This window comes from Pseudorca crassidens, chromosome X, assembly GCF_039906515.1.
Source record: "Pseudorca crassidens isolate mPseCra1 chromosome X, mPseCra1.hap1, whole genome shotgun sequence".
Taxonomy (NCBI): domain Eukaryota; kingdom Metazoa; phylum Chordata; class Mammalia; order Artiodactyla; family Delphinidae; genus Pseudorca; species Pseudorca crassidens.
The window spans coordinates 99,565,828-99,579,147 of NC_090317.1; the positions used below are offsets into that span (position 1 = coordinate 99,565,828).

Here is a 13,320-nt window from a genome sequence, read left to right on the forward strand (position 1 = left end):
CTAGATCAGCTTTGGTAAGTGGGAGTCCATGTTATTGTGGCCATCTTGGCAACCATGGCCACTACATGAATATGCCCATTGTGCCAATTCTGGGGTGGCTGATGACAAAGGCTAGCTGATGTCAACTGGCTGAGTCATTTTTGTCTACTTCGTTGTCAGGTGCCTCTTCTGTGATGGATGATTTCTGGTGGACGTTTATGTGTGTTACAAAGATCTTCACATTTTATACCCACTCCCATATTTCCATCCCCATGCCTCTACCCCAGAACTCCTTATATCTGATCTTCTAGTCTTCCCTTCCAGGCCATTGGCCACTGCCCATGAATCTAAATATTCTTACCTCAGACCACTGTGCCTTCCACACAAAGTGGATGACCAGATGTACCACTTCAGCACCACCCATTGGGAAGATTATCCCTCCCATTTTCATTCAGGGCCACTCTCGAATGTGGTGTAATGTAACCACCATCCATTTTCAGCTTTCCCTCACACAATGAGCAAGAGCGTTATTTTCCTCCTTCAGCTGTTTGCATGAGAACCCTCCCCCATGTGTCTGCAGGTTCAAGCCTTGGTGGGACACTGGTACAACTCTTATGGGTGACATGGGGATCCAGGCTACCTGCTCATGCAGTTAACTTGTGTCCTCTGGTCTTGCTTGAGCCCCATCCTGGATGTAACATTTCCATGTTGTTATGGACTGATGCTAAGCCTGTCTTACTTTATGACTTGACAGTGCAGAAGGAACCCAACTCATAATGTGTAGCTCCAGCTGCACGCTGATGCTCGTGAGCAAACATTTTGTCTCTACCAGGGCCCACTAAGCAACCAGGACCTGTTTCTTAAAGGGCATATTATTTTCTGCTGTGGATGGCATGCCCTTGCTCCAGATTCCGAGGGCCTACATTGTCTTTCTCCCGCTGGAGCTTGCCATAAGCTCCACACTGTGTCATTTTCCACCACTGATTCTTGTAACACCTTGGATTGTATCCAGAAGGTCAGCTGGATGGTATGGCCCACGTGGCAATGTTGCTTGCACCATAACCTGGACCTGCTGCAGAACCCTTTCCTACTCTGGCCCCTACTTAAAGCTGGGAGTCTTCCATGCCAGAGTAATATTCCAGGAGTAGAATGGGCTGCCTCTAGGACCCAAAGAGGCCTACAAGATGCTGTGCTTCCTCTCTGTGCTAGGGGATGTGAGATTCAGGTCTGTTTTTTTACTTTGGAGGGGTATTCCAGCATGCCCCTGACCCCTGGACTCCTCCACTGGGATCACCACCAATGAAATCTTTAGCAGATAAGTTGTTACTTTGTTCCAAGGACTATCTGTGTCTCACCTACCAACCAGGATAGTGTCATCTTCACCTGCAGGGAAGTGAATGATCAAGTTCCAACTCCACATCTTACTGCCTATATCCTGAGACCACTCCTGGTGCCACTTATGAAGTCCAGGTCCTCTAAGAAGTAGGTGTCACAACAGAACTAGCCATGCAAGAGATTTCTTAGGGACAGTGCCTAAGACAGAAAATGGGGAGGGAACTGGGGGAGGCTGGATACTTCAAAGCAGGTCTGAGTCTGGGTGAAGGAGAGAGAGAAGGGAGGAAGAAAGTAGGAAGGTTGGGTGGAAGCATCTTAGACTGCAACACAGTTCTGAAGGAGTCTACAAGACCATCAGGGAGGCCTTGAGCCAGAGGTGGCATCAGAGAAGTCCTGCATCATTGGCTGGGAGCAGGCTGTGGGAAGCATGGCCTTGGTATCTACACAATGATACAGTTCAGAGTGCAGCAGCTGGGACCATCAGTCACTTACGGTCCTTGCAGTAGGGGATCGGAGAGGTGTATTTTCATGGCTGCCAGGAAGGTTTGTTTCCCTTCACAAAAAAGAATACTAATATGCCATGTAAAAATGTGTGTAATTTCATAAGGTTCATGGACCCTCATGGACCCTCTCAAGTCCACTCGTTGGATGGCATGGGTGGTTAAGAACACCTGTTTTCAGAATTTACTGCTGATGTCATTCAGAATAGACTGCTGTGGGTGTTTATTGGAAAGACAAGCAACACATCTTCAAAAGACACATAAATTCCTTAAGGATGTATAGTCTCTTCATTAAAAGGGGGGCCTATATCCTCTTAATATCATGTACAGTACTATATACATTGTAGATAATCTCAATATCTTGGATGGGTATACAATAAGGATCCCAGCCAAAATAGTCCCATTTTGGGGGGAGTTTTAACAGTAGGATTGGGAAGCAACAAAGGCTTTTCAATCTTGAAACTCTCTCTTGTCTCATAGTTTAGCAGAGCAGAAGTTTGGTGAATCCACCAATTTCAGAAGGCTCAGAACTTTGTTCTAATAAAGAAGATGCCCAATTTCTTTAATCAAGTAAAATGTTTTCAATATGTTATTCCTCCTCGGTAAACAGTGCAGTTGAAGCAGGGTAGTGGAATACATTTACAAGTCCAGGCAAAGGATGATCTTGCACAACTCATTTGATCCCTGTGTGTTGGATTCCCCTACCTTTTTTTTTTTTTTTTTTTTTTTTTTTTTTTTTTTTTGGCGGTATGCAGGCCTCTCACTGTTGTGGCCTTTCCCATTGCGGAGCACAGGCTCCGGACACGCAGGCTCAGCGGCCATGGCTCACGGGCCCAGCCGCTCCGCAGCATGTGGGATCCTCCCGGATCCGGGCACGAACCTGTGTCCCCTGCATCGGCAGGCGGACTTGAAACCACTGCGCCACCAGGGAAGCCCATCCTCTACCTTTTTTAATGTTTAAAAATATAAATACTTTATTTATAATTTTAATTGAGATGAAATTTACATAGTTCAAAGTGCACAAATTTTGAAAGAACAGCTCAATAAATTTTCACCCATGTGACCACCAATCAGGTCAAGATATAGAACATTTCCAGGACTCCCAGAAGGCTCCCTCGTATTCCTTCCCAGTCAGCACCCCACCCCTGCACATAAAAGTAACCACTATTCTGACTTCTATAACCATAGATTAATTTTGCCTGTCCTTAAACTTCATGAGCTCCTTTGTGTCCAGTTTCTTCCACTCTGCATTATGTCTGAGACTCATCCATGTTTTTGGGGGTGACTGTACTTCATTTATTTTCAGTGTTGTGTAGTATTCCATTGCATGGTTATCTTATCATTTACTGGCCCATTCTACTGTTGATGGATATTAGAGTTGTTGCCAGGTTGGGACTATTATGAAAAAAGCTGCTGTGGATTCTTGAAGATGTCTTTTAATGGACATAAGTACTCATTTCTCATTAGTGCATATCCAGCAGTGAAACTGCTGGGTCAGTGAAATATGTGTGTTCAGCTTTGCTAGATATTGCCCAATAGTTCTGTAATGTAGTTGCACTACCAGTTTTCACTCCCATCAGTAAGGTGTCAGAGTTCTAGCTGTTCCCTATCCTATCCTGGCCTCACAGACAGTAGGTATCGTAATTCCTTTAAATTTTGGTCATTCTGGTGGGCATTTTCCACTTTTAAGTAAGACTGACTGAGCCATTATCAGTCAGGGAAAAGGCATGTCAGTGCTCTCAGAACCTCTTAAAGAGCTTAGGACGGTTTTACCCCACTGGATACACAAGGTTGTGATGTCGATTTTTTTTTTTACTATTTATTACAGCATTCTTGGTTCTTTGGAAGCACACCTATAGAAATAACAAAAGAAGTTTTATAATTATAAAGGCCCTTAGAAAAGGCACTGGAAATGATTCTTGGAAACTGAAAGTCTAGTCTATGGCCCAAATTGAAGTGGTACAAAGAGGGAAATGGCCTCTTCAGGGACCAGAGAAGAGGTTAGCTCCAGAGGAAGGAATGGATCACGCATTTTATTACTGAGAATAACTGTCCGTTCTTACTTAAATGTGTATAACTTCTCAGTGGTATTTAAAGGGTTCATAGTTATCAAACAACTAGGACTTTGTTAGGTCAGAGAAACAGCGGTGTTCACATCGATCAGGTTCTGCTGTTTTTGAGCTTTTAATGATGAAAGAGGAAGGACAAGAAAGCCATTAATAATTATAACTAAGTAGTTTCCCTACTTTACTCTCAGATTCATGGACAGGAAATATGTCCGTTTGATCTATTAATCTGTAAATCAGGATTTGAAGACAAGAATTATAGATTCATCATCTCCTTTAATCCTTTCCCTTAACTACTCTTACCCTATAAAACTGCCTTGATTTGTCTGTGGGGCTCTATTTCTAAGTTATTTTAATTCACAATAATTAAAAATGAACAAATGTTTATTCATTGCTTTCCTTGTGCTAGGTAAATGGCTAGGGGTCCTTGCACCTATTATCATTTATGCTTCACACCAAGTATCTTGCTTAAGTTCTTCTCACCCCTGTGAAGCTAAGAGATTATATTTTATTAACACTGCTTTAAAGATAAAACTATTAAGGCAAAGAGGTGAACTGACCTGCTTTTGTATGTTTCATTATAATTTCAAGTTCAAAGAGCTTATTCTCTTTCTTTCACTTTTAGATTCAAGTTGCCAAGTCCTGTCAGTTTTCTCTTGGATGAAGGCTTCCATTTCCACAACTGCTGCTCTTGTTCAGGGAACAGAATAGCCACAAGACTGGTTTCCCAAATAAATCTACACAGTATCACCATATCAATCTTGATGAAACACTGCTTTCATTATGTCCCTCTCTCCTGCCACACTATTCAATGGCTCCCCAAAGCCTGCAGGGAAAATTCCAAACTTAGTAGCTTTTTGGTGAAGGCGCTCCTCAGTTATACACCAACATACTTTTCCAAATACTTTCACACAAAATCCTCCATTTCAAACAATACAGACTACTTACTGACCATCAAATAAGAATTCCAATCTCACACATTTGCTCACAGACCTGCCAACCTGAATGCCCTTCTCCTTTTTCTTTGCCTAATCAAATGTTGCCAGGCCTTCAATGATAGACATCCATCCACTGACCTGAGGGGTTCCCTCATCAGGTATTTTCTCCCATCTCTCAACACCTGTGGCATTTCATAGTTGTATTAAGGAGACAGCAAATTACCTATAGAGTAACAACAGGATGAAAAGTGGCATGGTAGATTTGAAAATAAATTATATACTCCTTGAACTGAAAGAGCTCAAAATGTGAGATGACAATATAAATGGAAAATTTAATTAGGAACTTAAAGATATGTTAGTAGCATTTCTGAGCATGTTCTATGTACTAGGCCATGCACTATTTTCCCTGGACTTGCACATTTATTTCTATAAGTAGGCACTGTTATTATCCTCCATTTACTGTTGAGGAATCTGAGGCTCAGGTGTGTTATAGGACGTAGCCAAGATCATCCAACTAATAAGGGGAGAGGGAGCATTTGAATCGCCCATATTCTTTTTTTTTTTTTAACATCTTATCCCTTAGGGTATAGTGCACTTAAGATGTGATCTCAAGTTCCACTTGCTCCAGGAAGAAGACAGGGAGATTGGGGGAATGTAAGACATTGGAAGACTAGTAGGAAGGTGAATACAGAGAAACAGAGGAGGGCAAGAATTAACAAAAGAGAAATAAAAAGATGGACTGAAACTTGAGCCAATAAAACGGAGCTTAGGATTCTGGAGCTAGCTCTGTCAACATTTGTCTTCCAGGGTCCTCCTTTTATAAACCAGTTGAAGATTTGTAGATTCTTAAGTGGCTCCAGTTCAGTCAGCCATTTGGTTCTCAGCTTTAAAGCTGTGGAAATGCCATTTTACTAGTTTGTCAGCAGTTGCTAAGACTTTGAGGACCAGCTCATACCAACCAAATATCTAAGAGACTGATGAATAAACCAGCTAACAGTATATTCATGTACAATGACACTATTTTACAATACAGTCGACTCATAGCTGTCTTCACAGGACACTCCTAATGGATATGTCCTGTCAGTGGCTTCCCATCGTGCTTAGAATAAAAACCAAAATTCTTGCTTTGGCCTCAAAGGCCTACATGAGCTAACCCCCGTTGAACTTTCCAGACTTGTCTTGTGCTCCTCTCTCCCTTGCTCACTAAACTCTAGCTATATTCACCTTCTTCCAGTTCCTTGAAGAAGCCAAGCACTTTTTCACCTCAGGACCAACCTGTACGCTACTCCCTCTAGCTGGAATAATCTTCTCCATTCTTCACTTAATTATATGGAGCTCAGAAATTAAATACCTTAATTTCTTTTACTGACCTTAGTTAAAGAAATGTAATTTTTACAGTTATATTTAATGAAAAGTCTTGAGGGGAGCTAATCTTATTAGCATAAGCACTTTGAGAATTAATTCAAAATGTCATATTTGTACAACTCTCAGGAAGATAACAAAGAGAACTCAGAGGACATTGAAATTCTAGTGACCATGTGAAAAGGCACTGTTGGAAAAATAGCCAGTAAGAACATAAGTTTTTAAACATTAAGATATGTGCTCTGTTCCTTGTTAGAGAGATGAGATCTTCAGAGAGATGTTCTATGATAAGACTTGTAAGCACAAAATGTCTAGTGTAATCACTTCTGCTCATAAAACAGGTTTGTTATAGGAACTTGTAGTTATTCACTTCAGGGATAAAATAATTTCGTAATAATAAATGGAGTGGGCTCACTTAAGCCGTAAATGTACCTACCAGCCCTATGGCTCCACCTATACCTGTAGAAGAACTTCCATCACCTCAGACAAATCTGCTCCAAATCCAGTGAAAAGCCTGGGCGCCCCCCCCCAGTTATTCTCATCACTTAGGATTCAGTTTTAAGGTCACCTTCTCTGAAAGGCTTTCTCTGGGCACTGTATTTATAGCAGCACTACTTAAATTTTGGAAAATCACTTGGTAAAACTACAGATACCCGGCCCCTCCCTATTTCCATAAGCCAGGGCCTCTGTGTTCTTTATTAGCTCTCCAGGTGATTCTGATGCTCACTGAAGCTTGAGAACTACTGATCCAAATGTGTACTCTTCCTTTTGTCCCTTTATTCTCTATTAGAGCGTCCTGTTTGTTTCCCTCCCAGCTCCTATCACAATATCTATTTACATGTGGTTGTCCGTCTCCCCTACTAGACTATAAACACCATGAGGGCAGGGATCATGTCTTGTCAATTACTACATCCCCAGCATACAACACAGAGCCTGGCACAAAACTGGGGGTCAAAACAATAGATGGCTCAGTATGCATAGGATGAATGAAATGGATTTTTGTTCATAGTGCACCCAAGACTTGCTTTATAGAAGTGAGTCATAAACTTTTTATTTTTCATGAGAATCTTTCTGGGGGATACTACTAAGTATTACAGATGAAATCAGAGTAGAGTCAGCTGTTCTGGTTAAATCAGAAATGGATGTTCCAGAGTTCTTCCCACCTGGCCTCCCTTGTATCCCTGAAGGAAGTATAGGACCTTGCTTCACAATGGGTGGTACTTGGACCAGCAGCATCAGTAAATGGTACAAAAGGAATGGTGGGTAAGACTGCTGACACCATAGCACAAATCAAGGCAGTAGAACCAAAAGTCATTTTATTCTTCACTGTCACATCCAGGCAGTTTAAAATTTTTTGTTGTTGTTTTTTGTTTGTTTTTGGTTTTTTTTGCGGTACGCGGGCCTCTCACTGTTGTGGACTCTCCCGTTGCGGAGCACAGGCTCCGGACGCGCAGGCTCAGCGGCCGTGGCTCACGGGCCCGGCCGCTCCGCGGCATGTGGGATCTTCCCGGACCGGGGCACGAACCCGTGTCCCCTGCATCGGCAGGCGGACTCTCAACCACTGCACCACCAGGGAAGGCCTAGGCAGTTTTTTTTAAAAAGCCAGATTCACTTACTAATGTCCTTGATGAAGCAGTAAAAATTATTAATATTAAATTTCAACCCTTGAATACATGTCTCTTTAATATTCTGTGTGATGACATGAGAAGTAAGCATTAAGCCTTTCTGTTGCATAACAAAATATGATGATAAGATATGCTGAAGATAAGAACATATGCAATTCTTTGAGTTGTGTGTTGAACTAGCTGCCTTTTGCATGGTACACAAGGTTTTTGTTTGTTTACATTTGTTTTATTTATTTTTGGCTGTGTTGGGTCTTCGTTGCTGCGCGATCTTTCTCTAGTTGCGGTGAGTGGGGGCTACTCTTCGTTGTGGTACGTGGGCTTCTCATTGTGGTGGCTTCTCTTGTTGTGGAGCATGGGCTCTAGGCGCGTGGGCTTCAGTAGCTGCAGCACGTGGGCTCAGTAGTTGTGGTTTGCAGGCTCTAGAGTACAGGCTCAGTAATTGTGGCGCACAGGCTTAGTTGCTCCGCGGCATGTGGAATCTTCCCGGACCAGGGCTCGAACCTGTGTCCCCTGCATTGGCAGGCGGATTCTTAACCACTGCACCACCAGGGAAGCCCCTTGCGTGGTACACAAGTTTTAATTTTAAAAAACTGACAAACTATGGTCATTTGGACTTGGGTATTTGGCAGACATTTTGAAAATGAACGAGGTGAACCTTTCACTTCAAGCAAAGTAACTGACAGAATTTGTTGCCAAAGATAAAATTTGAGCTTTCAAGAGAAAATTAGAATTGTGTAAAATTTTTATCTTCTTGGCAATACTTAAAGATTTTTCTAATGAGATAGGTGGTTGTCTTAGCCCATTTGGGCTGCCGTAAACAAAATACCATAGACTGGATGACTTATAAACAGCAAACATTTACTTCCCACAGTCCTGGAGGCTGGGAAGTTCAAGATAAAGGTGCCAGTACAGTTGTGTTCTGGTGAGGACCCTATTCCTGGTTCATAGCGCCTTCTAGCTGTGTCCTTACCAGGTGCAAGGAGCTAGGGAACTCTGGGCAGTCCCTTTTATAAGATGCTAATCTCATTCATGACTTAAGTGCTTACCCTTGTGACTTAAGTGCACCCTCATGACTTAAGTGCTTACCAAAGATCCCATGTCCTAACGCCATAATCTTTGGGTGCTAGGATTTTAACATATGCATTTTGGGGGCACACAGACATTCAGACCATAGCAGTGGTGGTATTAACAAATGCGATTTTTAAATTTTGCATAATGTAATGTGCCATCATTTGGAAGATCTGCATAACTCAGTGAACTAATATTTTCCAAATGACCAGTGTAGAATCACACATGGGCAAAAGATTTATTCAAAGTGAAGTTTTATGTAACAGTGTAGAAAAGTTCTTGATGTGGTTTCGGATTCCACACTGCAACTAATCTTTAAGGAGCTATGTAACATCCAAGAATATTCATGATTATTTGAAAAGGCTACTTCCCTTTTTAACTACTTATATCTGTGAGGCTGAATAGTCTTCCTATACTTCAAACCAACATAGTGCCACGGATGGAAAGCAGAAACAGATATGAGAATACAGCTGTCTTCTATTAAGGCAGGCATGCAAAAATACAAATCAATGTCATCTACTCTATTCATTAACTTTGTTTTGGAAAATATAGTTATTTTCATAAAATATTATAGGTTTACTATTGTTAGCTTTAAATAATATATAAATATTTTGAAAATTTCTCAGTTTTAATTTCTAATGTGATATATACTGATAGATATATACCATATAAACAAACATCTTTGAGATCTTTATAATTTATGAGAGTATAAAGAGGTCCTGAGAACAAAACATTTAAGAACTGCTGCCTTAAGAACAATTTGAAAACTTCTTCCTTTAAGCAGTTCTAGCCCCAAAGATAAATAAACCCTGATGAGTTGTTCCTAATCCCTTTCCCCTTTTATCAGCTAGACCCCAAGTCTGACAATTGCCAAGTGCCTCAGATTTATTTCACATAAATGTACATTCCCGTCATGCTTTCCTAAGCAAAAGAGTTGTCACTTTAGGGATGCAAGGATTCTTCAATATATGCAAATCAATCAATGTGATTCACCATATTAACAAATTGAAGAATAAAAACCATATGATCATCTCAATAGATGCAGAAAAAGCTTTTGACAAAATTCAACACCCATTTATGATTAAAAACTCTACAGAAAGTGGGCATAGAGGGAACCTACCTCAACATAATAAAGGCCATATACGACAAACCCACAGGAAACATTTTCAGTGGTGAAAAACTGAAAGCATTTCCTCTAAGATCAGGAATAAGACAAGGATGTCCACTCTCACCACTATTATTCAACATAGTTTTGAAATCCTAGCCACAGCAATCAGAGAAGAAAAAGAAATAAAAGGAATACAAATTGGAAAAGAAGTAAAACTGTCACTGTTTGCAGATGACATGATACCATACATAGATAATCCTAAAGATGCCACCAGAAAGCTAATAGAGCTAATCAATGAATCTGGTAAAGTTGCAGGATACAAAATTAATGCACAGAAATCTCTTGCATTCCTATACGCTGACAATGAAATATCAGAAAGAGAAATTAAGGAAACAATCCCCTTCACCATTGCAACAACAACAAAAAAATGCCTAGGGATAAACCTACCTAAGGAGGTTAAAAGACCTGTACGTAGAAAACTATAAGACACTGATGAAAGAAATCAAATATTGACACAAACAGATGGAGAGATATACCATGTTTGTGGATTAGAAGAATCAATATTGTGAAAGTGACTATACTACCCAGAGCAATCTACAGATTCAATGCAATTCCTGTCAAATAACCAATGACATTTTTTAACAGAACTAAAACAAAAAATCTTAAAATTTATATGGAGACACAAAAGACCCCAAATAGCCAGGGCAATCTGGACGGAAAAAAACGGAGCTGGAGGAATCAGACTCCCTGACTTCAGACTATACTACAAAGCTACATTAATCAAGACAATATGGTACTGGCACAAAATCAGAAATATAGATCAATGGGACAGGATAGAAAGCTCAGAGATAAACCCACACACTTATGGTCAACTAATCTATGACAAAGGAGGCAAGGATATACAATGGAGAAGAGACAGTCTCTTCAGTAAGTGGTGCTGGGAAAACTGGACAGCTACATGTAAAAGAATGAAATTAGAACACTCCTTAACACCATACACAAAAATAAACTCAAAACGGATTAAAGATCTAAATGTAAGACGAGACACTATAAAACTCTTAGAGGAAAACATAGAAAGAACACTCTTTGACATAAATCACAGCAAGATCTTTTTTGACCCACCTCCTGGAGTAATGGAAATAAAAACAGAAATAAACAAATGGGACCTAATGGAACTTAAAAGCTTTTGCACAGCAAAGGAAACTATAAACAAGACGTAGAATCTAGAAAAATGGTACAGATGAACTGGTTTGCAAGGCAGAAATAGAGACACAGATGGAGAGAACAAACGTATGGACACCAAAGGGGGAAAGGGGGAGGGGGAGGGGGGACGAATTGGGAGATTGGGATTGACATATATACAGTAATATGTGTAAAATAGATAACTATACATCTTTATGTATATACACATATATACAGTAATATGTGTAAAATAGATAACTAATAAGAACCTGCAGGGACTTCCCTGGTGGCACAGTGGTTAAGAATCTGCCTGCCAATGCAGGGGACATGGGTTCGAGCCCAGGTCCGGGAAGATCCCACATGCCGCAGAGTAACTAAGCCCATGCGTCACAACACTGAGCCCGTGTTCTAGAACCCGCAAGCCACAACTACTGAGCCCGTGTGCCACAACTACTGAAGCCTGCATGCCTAGAGCCCGTGCTCCGCAACAAGAGAAACCACCGCAATGAGAAGCCCGCGCACCACAATGAAGAGTAGCCCCTGCTCACCACAGCTAGAGAAAGCCTGCACGCAGCAACAAAGACCCAATGCAGCCAAAAAGAAATAAATAAACTTAAAAAAAAGAACCTGCTGTATAAAAAATAAATTAATTAAATTTTAAAAGAAGAGTTGTCACTTTGATTAGATTTTTGCACTTGTTGGCTTCCATGATTCGGTTTGGCAGAGGGCCAGGCCGCTCACCTGGGTAGCATAGATATTCACAAAGCAGCTTCTAGAAAGAGATGACTCAAGTGAAGCATCAGCTGCTGGCTTCTGCCAACTTCAGAAGACAAACTCATTCTTTGCCTTTTTTTAGGCAAAAAGCTATTCTACTCAGTGTTTCTGATGGTGGGATATAATTTTGTTATTAAGGGCCAAAGAAAAAATATAAAGTATTAAAAACAATCAATCAAATAAAAGGGGGCTAATATTTATTTAGCACTTGCTTTAAGCCAAATACTCTTATATATGTTAATTCATTTAATCCTTTCAGCAACACTATGAGATGGGCATTATTATTCTCATTTTACAGATGAGGAAAGTAGGATTAGATGGCTGTTATATAGCAGAGGAGGGATAAAACCCAGGCCTCAGTGGCTCCAAAGACAGATTAATAGTCAGAGGATCTGGGTTATGTCAAATGCTTTATGGTGGTGCTTTATGGATGTGGGGATAAAGACACCTCAAATAATTCTTTAGAATTAATTACCTCATACCAATGATTCTCAAAGTGTGGTCCCTGGACTGGCAGCATTGGCATACGTGGGAACATGGTAAAAATGCAGATTCTCAGGCCCCAATCCAGACCTGCTGAATAGGAAGCTTTGGGGGAAGTGAGGAAGGCAATGCAAAGGGCAGACCAGCTGCCAGAGTTGCCGACCTCTAGTGTTTAACTGTGACAGAAATAAACCTGCAATATTGTCAGTTAACTCAGGTGTACTCTTCTCCAGGGAGAGCAAATTGGTCTCCTATTCCATGCAGCTAATAAATTCCTCATTATGAATTTCAACATGTGACAGGAAAATAATATTTGTTATTTATAATGTTCTGATTCCTTCTTAAGGAAGACTGATCCTGGTAACCAGAAAAATTTTTGCTTGCTTAAGCACGAGCTCTTCACCATTTGTCTAATGGCCTCTTATCTTCCTACTCCTCCCTTGATGCCTGAAGGATCAGAAGTACAGTACAGACCTCTGAAAAATCTTATTCATGGATCCTCTTAGATCAGATTCCCTAGAAGCAGAGCCTGAGTTGGGGATTCCTGTGCAAATGATTTATTGAGGAAGCACTCTCAGGAGAAGAGAAGCAAGGGAAGGAGGTTAAGCCTCAGGGAAAGCTAACCAAGGATGTGGTCTCAGACAGCTACTGGCTTCAGCCTAATCCCCAGGGAAGCTCTGGAGCATGAATTTCACCACAGGGTTGGTCCTGCCTAGAAGGATGAGAGCCAAGTTTTTGTACACCTCTCTATCAGTTACTCACTGACTGTGGACTGCCAGTAGTGGGATGAGGGTGAGAGTGTAACCTCCTGGGCTAAGTGGTTCCTGATGGCTGAGGGTAGCAAAAGGGGCAGCTGTGAGCCATTAGTATCCAACCCTGACAGCAGCTGGGGGGTGGGCG

The 13,320-nt window shown here is 41.1% G+C and overlaps 1 protein-coding gene across 3 annotated transcripts in view; it reads left to right on the forward strand.

Annotated features, from left to right (window-relative positions):
• Nucleotides 1-13,320, forward strand: part of RPGR (retinitis pigmentosa GTPase regulator) — a 274,383-nt gene that overhangs the window by 104,356 nt on the left and 156,707 nt on the right. The window lies entirely within an intron of this gene.